This window comes from Hypanus sabinus, unplaced genomic scaffold, assembly GCF_030144855.1.
Source record: "Hypanus sabinus isolate sHypSab1 unplaced genomic scaffold, sHypSab1.hap1 H_1, whole genome shotgun sequence".
In the NCBI taxonomy this organism is placed as follows: domain Eukaryota; kingdom Metazoa; phylum Chordata; class Chondrichthyes; order Myliobatiformes; family Dasyatidae; genus Hypanus; species Hypanus sabinus.
In genome coordinates, this window is record NW_026779040.1 from 1,070,434 (window position 1) to 1,087,863 (window position 17,430).

Consider the following 17,430-nt stretch of genomic DNA (forward strand, 5'->3'; position numbering starts at 1 on the left):
AGAAAAATGAACTGCAAGTGGCAAATGATGAAGAACAGCATAAATATCAAAAGGACCGTCCGTGGAGGGAGTTTCAACATTCATCGTCGAGATGCTGGTGGAAGAAAGAGAGAAGCCGTATACAGTAAATCCGAAGCGAAAACGCAGGAATTTTTGCGCTGTTCTGTTTAAAGCAATATGAAACCAAGGAATTGCAGAAAATAAACGAATTTATGTCTTTATATCTAAGTTTCAGGCCAGTGTACAAACTTAGTTTTCTGCGTTAAAACGGGCGGTGACTTTGTGATAGATTAATGAGTCGACAATTCAGGTATTTTGGGGACAATATGAGTAAACAGTAAGCTATACTACACTTCGTTACAAATCTGTGCTTCTTTAACCATAGCTGCATCTTCGTCATCAGTACGGTGCAAATCTTCAGGACTTCGGTTTTTCTTCCATTACTATACATTTTAGCACATTTCTGTCAGATTCATACCTGGTGGCATGATCATCTTTTACTTCGGTGTCGGATCGCGAATGAGAATAGGAATTAAAAAGTTGCCTGGTAATGCCTCCCTTGGCCGATAGAACCGAGGTACCAGATAAAACGGTCTATTAACTTACGTCGTAATTAAGCAATATAAGTCATGGCGCTTCCAGACAACTGGAACGAACGTATGACCAAAGAGAGGCAAATAATCTGGTTAAAACTTATTTGTTTTGAAATGCCTGCTACCGTACAGTAACTCTTAGAAAAATAAACTGTACATGCCGAAATATGAAGGAATATATAAAGGGTACAGCGACCGCCCACGGGGGTTGGGGATTGTTAGGTGTCTGCCCTGTTCGTAGAGACACTGCCGGAAAACATGGAGAAGCCTTTGCCTACACAGAGCAGAGACCAACGAGCAATGTATTTCTTCCTCTTTAAATAAGTAAACACATACTTAATTTGGAAAGTACTTGTGGAAACATATTACGTACAGTATTAAATGATACTCACAAATCCACAACCCTCCTGTTAAAAAAAAATCTCCATATCTCTGTTTTAAAGGGAAGCAGTTCTATGCTGTTCCATCCTGAGGCTGTAGCTCTTGTCCCAGATTTCCCCACCATGAAATACATCTTTTCAACATTTACACTGTCTAGCTCTTTGAACATTCGTAAGGTTTCAATTAAATAGCCCCTTATCTTTCTAAATTTCATACAGAGTCAGAACCAGACACAGATCCATCAAACTTTCTTCGTAAGATAAACCTTTCATTCCCGGAATCATTCTTGTGGAAAACCTCTTGACCCTCTCCAATACTAGAGGGACCAATACCAATATCAGCTTATCATAGATGTGCAGCCTAAAACTGTGCACAATAGTCAAGGGGAGGCCTCACCAGTAGGGTGACCTGTACAAGGTCACCCGTCCATTTGCGGCTCAGAATTTTCGTTTTAGATTTTCTTCTCATTTAGAAAGTAGACTGCACCTTAATTTCTACTAACAATGTGCATGACTATGCATTTTACATCATTGTATTTAATTTGCCTCTTTCTTGCCTACTCTTCTAATTTCTCTAAGACCATGCGCAGCCTGCCTGTTTTCTCAAAACTACCTGTCCACCTTCCACCGATCTCGTTATCATCTGCAAACTTAGCAACCAAGACAGCTGGCCCGCCATCAAAATTAAAAGAAGGGGTCCAAACACTGACCCCGTGGAGTACCACAACTCACTGGCAGGCAACGAGTGAAGGATCGTTGTATTCCCACTCGCTGACTCCTACCAGTCATCCAATGCTCTAAACATGTTAGTAATTACCTCCAATACCATGGGCTCTAAACAGTGTAAGTAGCCACATATATGCCACCTTGTCAAAGGCCTTCTGAAAGTCCAACTGTGCAACATTGGCTACATTCCCTTTAATTACTCTGCGTTTAATCTCTTAAATGAATCCCAACAGCAAGATTTTTGTTGTACTAATGTTGTTTGTCCATGCAATTGTTGTAAGTCAGTTTATTTTGCTAATATTTTATCTTTGTACACAGACCATAAACTCATATTAGACTTTGACTTTAGTGTACCGTTAGTATGTCATATTTAAGCGCATAACGCAAATCGCAAAATGACATTAGTGTCTATCCTACTGTTTACTACATTTAAGAACGCTCCAATCGGTTAAATATTTCTCTGTCACCGCTTTTGCTTTATCTGTGTATCGGCACGTCACTTGCTTCGGAGGTGGGTAATATTAACAACGGCTTAACAGTAATATCTGCAGCCAAGAATATCTTGACTTTTGTTTCTCAATATTGAACGATGTCGAAATCCTCAGTTACCTGATCTAACTGCTCATGCTGATTATCTAGTATGTTTTTTTTTCACTCTTCACTTCCTGTCAGCTTATGTTCTCAAGTTGTTCTGAAGCCATTGTTTCTTTCTCTCTCCCTCTTTCTCTCTCCCTCTTTCTCTCTCCCTTTCTCTTTCTCTCCCTCTCTCACGCACACAGACACAAACATGCACAAACCAATGTGTGTCCCTTGTGTAGTTTTTTTTTTCAAACATCACTATCAGCTGTCAGTTCAGCATCCTGTCAGCTTGTGATCTCATTCGATCTCCATCTCTCTCTCTCTGCCTTTCTCTCTCCCTCTCTCTCTCCTTTCTTTCTCGCTGTCTCTTTCTCTCTCTCTCCGTCTCTCGCTCTGTCTCACGCACTCAGACGCAAACATACACAGACCAATGTACTTCGTTTTTGTAGTTTTTTTTTCACTTATCACTATCAGCTGTCAGTGGAGGATCCTGTCAGATTATGATCAGTCGCTCTCTCACTCTCTCTCTCTCTCTGTTTCTGCCCCTCTCTCTCCCTCCCTCTCTATCTCTCTTTTTCTCTCTCCATTCTCCACCTCTGATACACACGCATACAGACAGACAGACACACACAGACAGACACACACACACACACACTCACACAAAGACACACACCCACACAAACACACACACACACACACACACACACACACACACACACACACACACACACACACACACACACACACACACACACAAACACAGACTCACACACAGACACACGCGCGCGGTCAGAATTATTGTTGTAATCCTGAAAATAAACTGCCGGTTAAACTGTACTTCACAACATTCGTATGTGAGGCAATTCCTAACATATGGAAGCTGCAGCTTGGGAGGAGATAGTAGAACATCTTCAAAGGGAACACTGCAAGGCATGCTTATGCGCAAGATTGATTAATGTCGTCAAAGAGCATTTTGATAGGGATGAGAACGTAATAACGAGAGAAAACGAACATCTTGAAATTTGGAATATGGAAATACGTGCTGGAAACTTTCATGAAAGTCACAAATGGCACTGCAAAACTTTTCGCCCGTATTCCGTAACTTACAATTATCGAGGTCAACGCGCCATCTGGTAACATTCGTGTTAGGTCAGGGAACCTAACCGCTCACGGTTAAGTGCGATTACTCCACTATTCTGGATACGAATTATCTCACTATTACACGAACATTATGCGAACTTCTCAGTATTCAGGACGTTTCCAAAGACACGTGCGTAAAAGGGGCCCAGAAGGAGAGCCGAGTCACCACAAACAAAAACTGTTCCAGCTGCTACCATCCGGGAAATGGTACCGCAGCATAAAGGCAAGAATAATAGGCTCCAGGACAACTTCTTCTAGCCGGCCATCAGACTGATTAATTCAATCTGTCGCAACTGAATTTCTCTGTGATATTGACTATCCTGTTGTACATAATATTTATTATAAATTGCTATAATTGCACATTACCCTTCTGTATGGAGAGGTAACGTAAAGAGTTTTACTCCTCATGTATGTGAAGAGTGTACGTCATTCGAATTCAATTCAATTCAATTCCATTATGAATCGATGACGGTCAGAAACAAGCAGATAAGTGGCCGATGTAGAGAGCGCTGTTCCACAATATTCCCTTTACCTAGGGCGGGAAATTGTAAATCTCTTCTAAATGTACAGCCCTCTACTGGCTGCTTTCATTAGGAAATAAAAAATCTGTCACGAACAGTCAATCAAGCGTTCCACCAAAGCAGAAAAAGCACACAAAGTGCTTAAGGAAATGAGCAGGTCCGGCAGTATCAATGCAAATGATGATCTGGTCCGATGTTCTCAGTTGAACTTAGTAAGGAAGAAGCAAGACGTTCGACAAATATGGGAAATGGAGAGGGAGGACGAAGGCTGGCAGATAATTGATAAATACATGGGTTGGGAAAAGAGAACGGCCGCAGGTAAGGAAAATGAAGGGTAGAGGAGTGTAGCAAGTGTAGGAGTGAAAGAAAGGAATAAAAAAAGATATTTTAACGGAAGTAATTGATGTACATACCATAAGTAGTTTGGAGATTACACAGAAGGAACATGAGGTGTTGTTTCTACACGTTGAGTGTGTCTTATAATCACAAAACAAGAGGCCATCGCCTAACATGTGGGAACATGACGGCGATTCTTCTTTTTCCTGGTATTGCTTTATATGCCGAAGTCGATGTCGTATATTCCAGGTACCAAACAGTGACACGATTTTTTTTTATATTCATAATTAATCTATTGTGCCTGCGTTAGCAGCGGATCCTTCCAAACTATACTTAGTCATCTCTATATCCATGTATCAATTATATCTGGTAACTGCACAGAGACCTCCCATCTCTACTGTCAGCTCATTCCATGCACCATTGGCTGAGCTGGAAACGTGCCTAAAACAATGCACAAAACCCCAGGGTCACTTTAACTCTTTCTCCTGCCATTTAAAATGATGCCCTTTTATATTAGATACCCATCGCTCGCAGAAAAGGCTATGAGCATTCATATTATATACCTCCTATAATTCTATAGACCATTTCCAAAATGATCGCTCATTCCCTTTCGATTCAGGGAAAACAGACAATTCATACCGTAACGTACATTAGAAAATAAGAATATAAGTTATAGAATCTTGAGTAGGTCATGTGGCCCGTTGTTGTTTCTCTGTCGTTCCATAGGATCATGGCTATTCTGGTCTTCGGCTTATCTCCAGCTACCTGCCTTTATCCCATAATCCTTAATTCCCTTGATATGCGTCAAACTATCCAAACTTGTCTTAAAGATAAATACTGAGTTAGCCTCTACTGCTTAATTTGTGCAGATTCTACAGATACACTGCTCTCTGAGACAAGCAGTTCAACCTCTTCTCCAGCACTCTATTACTGCGAACCTAGATACTGTGTTCCCTGGATCTAGTCTCGCCTACCAGTGGAAAGAGCTTTCCAGCCTCTTTATCTGTCCCGTTCATAATCAAAAATGCTTCTATAAGGTCTCCTCTCTTTCTTCTGCATTCCAACTTGTACACTCAGGCGACTCATAGTCTAACGCCCACATCTGCGGAATCAACCTGGTGAACCTCCTCTGCATTGCCTCCAAAGCCAGTATATCCTTCCTCATTAAACAAAACCAGAAGCAGAAGCCGTAGCCTAGGAGCGGCCTCACCAGTACTCTGTACAGTTGAAACATAATTTCTTTATTGTAAATTCCAGTCCCTCTAGCAATCAATAATGCCCACTGACCTACTGACCTTGCAAACCAACCTTTCTGTGATTCATGCATAAACACTCTTAAGTCCCTCTGTACAGCTGCGAGCTCCATTTTTACCATTTGAATATACCATCTGATCTTCAATTTTTTTTCCTTCCAAAGTGGATGACCTCGCATTTATCTGGTTCATCTGCAAGATCCTTGCACACTCTTTTCACCTATCTGTATCTTTGCAGACGTTATGTATCCTCTGCATATTTTGCCTTTCCATTCGATTCAGAGCAACAGACAACTTAGATACACTGCACTTTCCAAGATCATTAATGAATATCGTGAACACTTGCAGGCTCAGCAACGACTCCAGCGGCCATAGCTCACCGTTGATTGGCAGATGGTGTAACACCCAGGTAACCCAACTCCCTGCTTTCTGTTAGATAAACAATCCTCTCTCCATACTAATACGTTACCCCAACTCTATCTATCTCTACCTAATAGATGTGTTTTATGCGGCACCTTATCGAACGTCTTCCGGAAATCCATGTAAATAAGGTTCATCTGTTCCCTTATATCCAATGCCCTCGTTAAATCTTCGAAAGACCTCAGTGTATTCATCGAGCATGCTGTTTCTGCCAAGTGGATACATTTCCTTCCAGATCCATTGCGATTTCTTAGAAACATAAAAACCCTGCAGCACAATACAGTCCCTTCCGCCCGCAAAGCTGTGCCAAATATTGAATTGCCTAGATTTTACCCATAGCACTCTATTTTTTCAAAGCTTCAAGCAGCCATCTAAGAGTCTCTTAAAAGACCCTATCGGTTGCACCTCCACCACCGCTGTCGGCGGCACATTCCACGCACTCACCACTCTTTGCCAAAAAAAAGTACCCCTGTCTCGTCCTCTGTACCTATCTCCAAACACCTTAAAATTATGCCCTCTCGTGCTAGCCATCTCAGCCCTGTAGAGAAGTCTCTGACTATCCACACGATTAATGCCTCTCATTATTTTGTACACTTCTATCAGGTCACATTTCATCCTCAGTTGGTCCAAGGAGAAAAGGCCGAGTTCACTCAACCTATTCTCATAAGGCACGCTCCGCAATCCAGGCAACTTTCCCTGTACATCTCCTCCGCATCTTGTCTATTGTTTCCACGTCCTTCCTGCGGTGAGGCGACCAAAATTAAGCGCAGTACTCCAAGTGGGGACTGACCAGTGTCAACATTACCTCTTGGCTTTTAAAGTCAATCCCGGGATTGATGAAGGCTAATGCACCGTATGTCTTCTTAACCACATAGTCAACCTGTGTAGATTGCTTGAGTGTCCTACAGACTCGGCCCCAAGATCCCTCTGATTCTGCATACTCTAACCATGAGTACTATACTCTGCTCTCATATTTGTCCTATCAAAATGAACCACCTCTCACTTGTCTGGGTAGAACTCCATCAGGCACTTCTCAGCCCAGTTTTGCATCCTATCTGTGTCCCGTTTTAACTTCTGAAAACACTCCACCGCATCCACAACACCCCAACATTTTTGTCATCTGTAATTTTACTAACCCATCCCTCCACTTCCATATACACGTCTTTTATTAAAAAAATCACAAATAGTATCGGTATCAGAGCAGATCCCAGTGGTAAAAGACTGATCACCTGGTTCCATGCAGAATATGACCGGTCTATAATCACTCTTTGCCTTCTGTGGGCAAACCAGTTTTGGATCCACAAAGCAATGTCACCTTAGATCCCATATCTCCTTACTTTCTCAATAAACCTTGCATGGTGTACATATTCAAATGTCTTGCTGAAATCCATATACACTACATCTACTGCTCTGCCTTCATGAACGTTTTTTATCAGATCCTAAAAAAAATTCAATCAGGCTCCGAAGGCAAGAACTGCCTTTGACGAAGCCATGATCACTATTCCTAATTGTATTCTAAATCGCCAAATGGTCATAAATCCTGCCTCTCAGAATTTTCTCCATCAACATACAAAACATTCTAGTAAGACTCACTGGCCTACAATTTTCTGGGCTCTACCTACTCCATTTCTAGAATCAGGGAAGAACAACCGCAAGCCTCCAACCCGCTGGAAACTCTGACGTCCTGATTTGTGATGCAAAGATAATTGTCAGAAGCTCCAAAAGCTCCAGTACATCCTGTTCCTCAATATCTACATAATCAAGCTTGTACATCCGCCGTAAGTCATCCCTACAGTTGCCAAGATCATTTTCTGTAGTGAATACTCAAGGAAAATGTTTATAATGTACCTCTGCGATTTCTTCCAGTTCCATACACACTTTTCCATTGTCATACTTGATTAATCCTATTCTCTCTCGACCTATTCTCTTGCTCTTCACATACTTGTAGAATATCTTGGGATTTTCCTTAATCATGTCTGTCAAGGGCTTCTCATGGCCCCTTCTGGCTCTCCTAATTTCATTCTTCAGCTCTAGTTTGCGAGCCGTATAATCTTCTAGATTCCTATAATTAATTAGTTTTTTCAAACATTCCGTAAGCTCTTCTTTTCATATTTACAAGATTTACAATAACCTTTGTAAACCACTTTTCCTGTACCCTAGAAAACTTCCAAAAACTCATTGGAACGTACCAACTCTAAACCCCACGGAATTATCCTTTAAAATTTTGCCGCATTTCTACAGTAGGTTTCCCTGAGAATATTTATTTCCAATTTATTCTTCCAAGTTCCGAACTGATTGCCTTACATTTCAACTTATTCCAATTAAACTTTTCCCTAACTTGTCTATTCATATCCCTCTGCGATGCTATAGTAAAGGAGATAGAATTGTCCTTAGTATCTCAAAAATGCACTTCCACTGAGAGACCTCACTCCTGACCAGGTACATTTCCAAATACAAGACAACGTACAGCCTCTCCTCTTATAGGCTTTTCTCCATGTGCCAAAAAACCTTCCGGAACACTACTAAAAACTCTACCCTAACTAAACTCCTTACTCTAGGGAGATACCGATTATTGCTTGGGATTTAAAAACTCCTACCACAACAAACTTGTTATTACTTTTGCTTTGCAGAAACGGTCTCCCTATGTGCTCCTTGATTTCCTTGTTGCTACTTGGTGGTCAATAAAAACACCCAGTAGAGTAATTGACCCCTTCTCGTCCATAAATTCGACCCACAGAGACTACGTAGACAAACACTACATGACGTCCTGCTTTTCTGCAGACATTTCTTTTTTAATGATAGTTTCAAATACTTTCACAACAACAGATGTAAGATTAACTGGGCTACCGTGAACTGATTTACCTTTTTTGAGCAATGATGTGACCGTCACCGTCTTCCCATTAGCCGGGACCTCTCCAGAATCAAGGAATTTCGGTAAATTATCACCAAGCCTTTGCTATTACTTCTGTCATTTGAACAGTACCCTGAAATGCATGCAGTTACGACAGTGGAATTATCTATTTTCAAACCCAGAAGTTTGCTCGGCACTACATTTTTGATGATTGCTACGTTATCTTCACTTCCAATCGCATCTCTAATGTTTTCTCCACAACGAAAACCAACACAAAATGGTCATTCAAAACCACAGCCTTTTCCTCATTACAGAATAACAATTACACCTGTTCTTCCTCCAGGGGACCGAAGATCACACTAGCCTCCTTTTAAGCAGTATATAATTGTAAAAAAATAATAATTTTACCACTGTTGTTACATATTGTGCTGGATTAATCTCATAATTTCCCTTCCCATTCTTTAATGCCTGATTAGTTTTTTTTTACTTTTCCTATCTTCCAGTTTGCCACTTCTCTTGACGACGATGCACGCACGAACTTTTAGTCCGATGCACTCTCCTTATCCTTAATAATCCAAGTCTGTCCTGACCTCCCTTATTCCCTTGCTTTTATCTCGAATATACTACGGTTGCGCACCGTGTAACATCTCTTTGAATTTTGTCCACTATTCATTGAGCTTCATAACATGTACCCATTGTTCCAAGTCTACACCACCTAAATACTCCTTCTACTCGTTGTAGTCTCCATTTTTCCGGCCCTATACAAAGTTTTAGATCGATCTATTACTGCATTTGTATGTGAGACTCGGTCACACAGTGAACGATCTTCCCAAGAGGATCCCTATATACAAGATCAGTAAATTTACCTGTTTCATTGCACAGAACGAGATCCAATGTAGCATGTTTTTTATGTAGGTACAAAGAAATGTAATTACAGTAGCATGCAAAACTTGGGGCAGCTGGTCAACATTTCTGTAACTGTCAGTATTTAAGTGAGTTGACGATAAACTTATATTCAAAAGTCATAATGTTACAGATGAAACATTATTTTCAACTTTTTCAGCGAGATTAGTTTTGTTTTGTACAATTTTAGAGTGAAAAATGGAAGGGAACATCATGCAAAAGTTTGGGCACACCGGACGGTGTGAGCTCTCAAATAATTTTTATCAGGGTATGAGACCTTAATTTGCTTGTTAGGGCTATGGCCTGTTCACAATCATCGTTAGGAAAGCCAGATGATGCAAATTCCAAAGCTTTATAAATACCCCGACTCATAAAACCTTGTCTCAACAATCGGCAGCCATGGGCTCCGTTAGGCAGCTGCCTAAGTCTCTGCAAATTAAAATAAATGATGCCCACCAAGCAGGAGAAGGTTATAAGAAGATGGCAAAGCGTTTTCAGGTAGCCGTTTCCTCATTTCGTAATGTAATTAAGAAATGGCAGTTAAAAGGAACGGTGGAGGTCAAGTAGAGGTCTGTAAGAACAAGAAAACTTTCCAAGAGAACTGCTCGTAGTATTGCTTGAAAGGCAAATCTAAACCCCGTTGGACTGCAAAAGAACTTCAGGAAGACAGAGCAGTGATGATGCACTGTTCTACTCCGCAGCGACACCTGCACAAAACATGAGCTGGTTGTACGATTCATCAGAAGCAAGTCTTTTCTGCGTAATACCCACAAAATTCGGCTTGAGAAGTTTACAAATGAGCATCTAAACAAGCGTGATGAATTTTGGAGACGTCCTGTAGACTGACGAATTTTAGTTAGTACTTTCCGGCCGCAATGAGCAAAGGAATTTGTGGGGAGAAAAAGTGTGCAGAATTTCATGAAAAGAATACCTCTTCAAGGGTTCAACACGGGTGTGGATCGATCATACTTTGGGTTTGTGTTGCAGCCAGTGGCACGGGGAGCATTCCACTGTTAGAGAGAACAATGAATTCAGTTAAATACCAACAATTCTGGAAGAAAACATCACTTCGTCTGTCATAAGGCTGAAGATGAAAAGAGCATGACTTCTAAAACAGGATAATAACCCAAACGCACCTCAAAATCCATACTGGAGTACCTCAAGAGGCGCAAGCTGAAATTTTATCATGGCCATCACTGTCCCCGACCTAAATGTCATCGAAAATCTGTGGATGGTTCTCAAAAGAGTAGTGCATGCAAGACGGCACAAGAGTCTCACGGAACTAGAAGCCTTTTGCAAGGAAGAATGGGCGAAAATGCTCGAACAAGAATTGAAAGAATGAGCTGGCTACAGAAAGCATTTGCAAGCTTTAATAATTCCCAAACGGGATGTTACTAAGTAATAACCATGCAATCTGCCCGTACTTTTGCTCGGGCCCTTTTTCTTACTTTGAAACTGTAAAAGTTGGAAACAAAATTAAAAAAAAAAATCCTGCGTAAAATATTAAGGAAATTTATAATACTTAATGTTACGCTTTTTTTGAAAACCAGATCATGTATTACCCGCTTAGCTATTCACAGTTACAGACATTTTGACCATGGAAGTCCAAACATTTGCATACTACTGTACCTTTCAATTTACCTGAAGCAATTCTATCCCGATGACATCCCAGTACATCTTTCTCCCGCCTTTCCTTCAGGCTGTTATCTATCCTACGTCTGAACAGAACACAGTCTCCAATTAAGTGGGAAATAGAAAATAACTGCAGTCGTAACGTCTGTACTGCACGTCGTGGAATTTTTGCAGGAATAAAACAATATGTTGACGGGTCTGTGGCTATTGGCGTTAACTGCATTAAAGTCGGGTCAAACATTAGGTTGTTTTTCCATCAGATTTTGCTCCAATTTGTTTGAGACAGAAATTCGAAATCCTGTAAGTGAGAAAGACGAAACAAATGTGCACATAACATCAGAACGACATATGCCTAGAATTTTTAATGGTAAAAAGCGTTGAAGTTATGATAAATCAATGGATCGACAGTTCATATCATGAAACTAGTCTGTCAGCTACGGTGTTAGTCAGGACAAAAGTTAGTGCAGTAGGTCCTAACATGCCAAAACTGCATCATCGGTACAAAATAGTGGAATTTCTTCAAAATGGATACACCAAGGGATTTTTAAAGCGTGAATTTGATTACTCGCAGTCACAGTTAACCTTGAGAGAAATGTAAAAGTAACACGAGAGAAAATGACGATGCTGAAATGTGTATAAAATATGTTGGAAACATCAATCAATCTGATATTTATACCATCTGGCTGGAGGCAACTGGAGTGAATATAGGGTGTTGCATGCAGACCTTCAGTGTGGCCTTACTGCCGCAGAAGAAGAGTCCAAACCAACATATTGTGGAAGATCAATGGCTTGACAGTTTGTATAAATATGTAATCCCTGAGAGTACATTCTAAACTGATCTGCTCTTCATTGGTATAGTTAGTAAAGCAATTTCGAACACACAAAGTCACATAATTGATCGTAAATCTTGCAATCTCCTTGCAGGGAACTCTGGGACGAACATTTAAAGATCTAGGCTTTTTCAGTCAGCAGCAATTTTCTTGAAATGGAAAAAAATATTAAAAAAAGAGAGAACTGAAGATTTTGAAATGTGGATCAAGCAAAAGAAAAATATGCTGCAGCATCCAAAGATATCACAGAAAATCAGACAAGAGTTATTTGCGTACATTCATCAAGCTCCAACATACGGTTATATAGGTATGGAACTATAACGTATATAACCCCCATCAGCATCGTTTTACCGGTGATGTTTCTTAACTCATCCCACCAGAATGCAATTTCTTTGGAACCTATGTCACATCTTTCTAAAAACTTGATGCCACTCTTTTACAGCAGAGCCACATTACACCCTATGACTACCTTCCTAAGTATTCGATAGAACGTGAAATCTTGGACATCCAGCTACCAACTGAAGCCATGTTCAAGCCATAACTCAGTGACGGTCAAAACATCATATCTGACAGTCTGTAAAAGTGCAATCAGATCAGAGTCGGCCCCCCGTATACGTAGGTTCTGAAACTGAAGATCGGGATCGAAATAAAAAAAAATCCCGGAATTTCTTGCTCCTGCTTCATATCCCCTAAATAACACAGATTAACAACTATTTACATAGCATTTCCATTGTACAGGTAGAGCGTTTTGAGTGTCCGTTACATAGCCCGTTGGCACATTTTGACTGTCTTATGACCATGATCTAATTGTGTATCTTGTGAGCATGATGTAATTGTCCTGTGATGGTGGAGTGATGTAATTATCCCGCCAGTGTGTGGTCGTATGATGTTATTTTCATGATATGAACTGTCGATCCATTGATTTATCCCGCCAGTGTGAGGTCATCTGATGGCATGTTCCAACAGGTATATAAGGGGAAGCCCCTATTGTGACAGAGTTAGTTCGATAGTCAGTCCTTTAGTTATTCGTTTTCTAATAACTGCATATTCGTCTCATGACGCAGTTTGGTTTTAAAGTGGAGTTTTCACTTTCTATTGTAAAGAGCAAAAACCTTTGTGTCAAATGTTTTTGCAAACGCTGCCGATTTTGTATGTTGCATCTTTGATTTACCTACACAGTCTATTTGGAGAGTGAAGACTTTACCGAAGTACAGGAAACCGAAGGATGTAGTAAAGTTTGTGTCGTTCGGCGGTTTTAATAAGGATCGTCTTCATTGAATCTTCGTTCAGAAGTAGTGACCTGCATCTGAGATAACCCCTAAAAGATCAATAATGTTTGTGTAGTGTTCACCCACCAGCAAAAATGTCAAGTCATTTAAGCCGTTTTATTTCCTTCTTCTTGAATCCTTTGGACAAGGCATCTCTCGACTGTGATCGGCAGATCCGTCATTTCCTTTGGAGTAGTCGTTGTTGGAGTAAAGGCTAAAAATACTGACTGCATAAATCTTTTGGACTTTCGAATTTAGCACTTTAAGAACTATTCCAGAATTTGGCCGTTTGTTAAATTGCCATATAACAGTTAACTTCCGTTTAAGTTAGTGGGTTGTTTACTTTTCACTTTTGTTGAGCAGAGTATAATAAATGTTTATGTTTGTTTATAAAACCTGACTCAATTTTATATTTATTGTTGCCGGCCTCATAACAGAAATTGGTGGCTCGTCAGGAATTTTGTACATTTTTGAGTTTAAGTGTTTGTTTAATTATCAATCTGATGTGGAAAAGGAAAATGCCAGAATCTTTGTTTGATTGGTTTTTTGGTGGTATTTGGCAGCAAGGAATGTTAACGACTTTCTGAAATCGCCAGACCTGGAGGTATTAACGAATGTGAGAAAATATGATGTAACAGAGTTTGTTAGAAGGTTGGACCTTTGAGGAATTTCTAAGGTTCCAATAAAGCCAGTAATGCTTAGAAACAGCGCCGAGCATTATATAGAATCGAGTGACGAAGTATTAGAAAAGTTTCCAATAAGTAAACTGGAATTGCAGTTACAAGTGGAACAAATAAAGTTAATTTCAGGCGGAGGTGGCCGAAAGGGAAGCAGAAAAAAATTGAAAGTTGAAAAGCAGATAAAAATTCGGAGTTTGAGCTTGTGATGGAGAAATTCAAGTCTGAGAATAGGGCGTCTGGTTCTAGGAAACCGTCTGTCGTAAGTCAGAAAATTAATTTGTTTCCTCCATTTAATGAGGCAGAAATAGATAAATATTTCAAGCATTTTGAACCTGTTGCTCTACTATCTGAATGGCCGAAAGTTAAATCGTCAGTGCTGTTACAAAGTGTAATTCAAGGTAAAGCACCACAAGTTTGTACAGCTTTAACTGCTGAACAAGCACTTGATTATGATATTGCGAAGCAGCATATAATGAAATCGTATAAACAGGTTTCGGAATCCTATAGAGAAAGATTCAGAAAATTGAAGAAATCCTTGGACAACACTTACGTGGAAATTGTCTACGATAAATCTGTATGTTTTGAGCGATGGGTTTCCTCTAAAAATGTGGATGGGAAGTATGATCACTTAAACCAGTTGATTTTACTGGAGAATTTTAAAAAGGTGCATCCCTGTTGACGTAAGAACATACTTAAATGAGAGGGACACTGCGAGATTGCAGGTGTTTACTAAATTAGCAGATGAGCATACTTTAATCCATTAGAATATATTTCGTCTAGGTAGAACTTAAAAAAATAGCACAGAGGGTCTTGGTAAACCAGAAATCAAATCAAATGTGAGTGAGAAAGTTAATGATGAAGAGAAACATGTAAAGGAAAGACATTTTGGTCTTATTTGTAATTATTGTAAGAAACCTTCTCAGGATATTCGCTAACTGTTTCCGACTGAAGAAGAAGGTGATGGACGCAGTCCCAGGTGCTTGTGTGGAACATATCGAAAACCTGTATATCCACAGATTTCGATAAATAAAAATAAAGACTTGTAGGTATCTGACCAAGTTATAAAGAAATATGATCGATATATAACCGAAGGATCTGTATCCTTGAAAGAGGGATCCAGTCGGTGCCAATAAAAATCGTTAGGGACACTAGAGCTTCTCGGTCGCTTAAGTTAGACTGTGTTCTGAAGTTTATGATCAGTCTGACACTGGTGAGGTAAACTATATACGAAGGTTTGGGATTGCCCTTATTCCTGTATATTTGCATGGAGTAAATTTAAGGTTAGGTAGAGAACCTATTAAAGTAGGAATACAAACCAATTTATTCGTGAATGACGTAACTCTATTGTTAGGTAATGACTTAGCAGATGGACAAGATTTTCCTGAAGTGCATTTGACGATTACGCCGATCTCTGGTGAACCAAAGATAGGTTCTGGCATGGATTCCCCTTGTGTTACAATACCAGCTGTGGCTTAAAAAGATGGTTGAGGAGGATGGGTCGAAGCAGTATGGGTCTGCTACCTTTCAACGTTCAATTTAGGATTCGAAATTTGAGGATGTTTCAGAAACTTTCTTACCTTCATTGTTTGATCATAATTCTTGTAGTAAGTATGACCATGAAGATTTGTCTCTATCTCGGAGGGAGATGATAGAAAAGCAGAGTAGAGAGCATGAGATTATTAAATTTCAAAAATAAGCTCTTAAAGATAGTGAAATTGAGAAGATGCCGGTAGGACATTATTTTAAGAGTGGAGAGTTAATGTGGAAGTGGAGATCACTTGCAATTCCAGCAGGTGAGGAATGGGAAGTTCATCACCTGCTAGAAGTGGCTAAAGTTTCTCGGAATGAGATTTCAACTTTGGCTCATAGTAAGCCCGGGTGGACATCAAGGTGCGAAGAAAACTGTGAAAATGGTTTTTTAAACATTTTTACTGGCCTGTTTTATGAAAAGATGTAGCATCATTTTGCCGAACTTGACATACGTGTCAGATTGTGGATACACGTAATCAAGTTATCCAGTGCCCCACTGCAACCTATTCCTGCAGTTCGTGGACCGTTTTCCAATGTTACTGCAGATTGTGTAGGCCCATTGCCAAAATATAAAACTGGCCATCAATATTTGTTGGCCATCATGTACTCAGCTTCCAGGTCTCCAGAGGCAATAACGTTCAGGTATATAACCGTTAAAACTGTAATGAAGGCTCGTATAAAATGTTTTACTTACTATCGTTTGCTTAAGGAAATACAATCTGATCAAGGTAGTAATTTTATGTCTGGATTGCTCCAGCAGATAGTTTATAAACTGGGACCTAAGCAGGTTGCCTCATCTACATACCATCCGGAATCGCAAGGAACCTTAGACAGATTCCATTCTACCCTCAAAACCATGATAAATGACGTATTGTGTGGAAAATGAAAAGGATTCGGAGTGGGCGTACATTTACCTTCATTTGCAACACGGCAGTCAGTGCAGGATCCTTAGGTTTTAGTCTTTTTTAACTTGTGTTTGTGCATAGAGTCAGAGGACCTGTGGCCTTATTATAAGGACAGTGGATTCATAAAGAGGTACATACTAATTTGCTACATTATGTTTTGAATTGCATAAAGATTGTCGTTTAGACAGAGAGAAATTAAAATCGGCTCAGTAGAAAATGTAAACCTGGTATTATAAGTAAACTTGAATAAGTTCTTTTAAGCCTGGAGATATGGTGCAGCTTTTATTCCCGGGGCAAACGAACTATTTACAAGCTAAATATTATAGCACTTATGAGATTATATCTAAAGTCAATGACGTGGATTATGTGATAAAATCTCCAGATCGAACGGTAGTATTTGTCGATACTTGGAGAGAACAAGCAACGCCTCGCTGCTTGCTTGTATTCAGCCTTGCCTGAGGAATTGTACTTTCGAGTCAATTGTCTGTGATGACCAGAAGTATTCGGTTAATATTTATATGTTGTTTCAGCTACAATGTAGGCTTCATTTCCCATTTCAGAGTTTGTATTGACGACCCTGTTTGGCCTAGTGTTTATTGTTTTAAATTCCCTTTAACAACGTTCGCATTAACGTTTCAGTGAACTATCAACCCTCTTGATTGTCTGTCACTCCGTACTTGAGCCATATCTTTTGGAAGAGAGGTAGGGGAAGATGTAGGGGAGAAGAAAGAAAAGGATAATAAATTTGAATGCATTGTTAGGGATGAAAAGAGAGGCGGAGGTGGAGAGTATCTTAAATGTAACTATTTTAATGCTAGGAGCAATGTAAGAAAGTTGAATGAGCTTAAAGCGAAGATTGATACCTGGAATTATGATGTTGTAG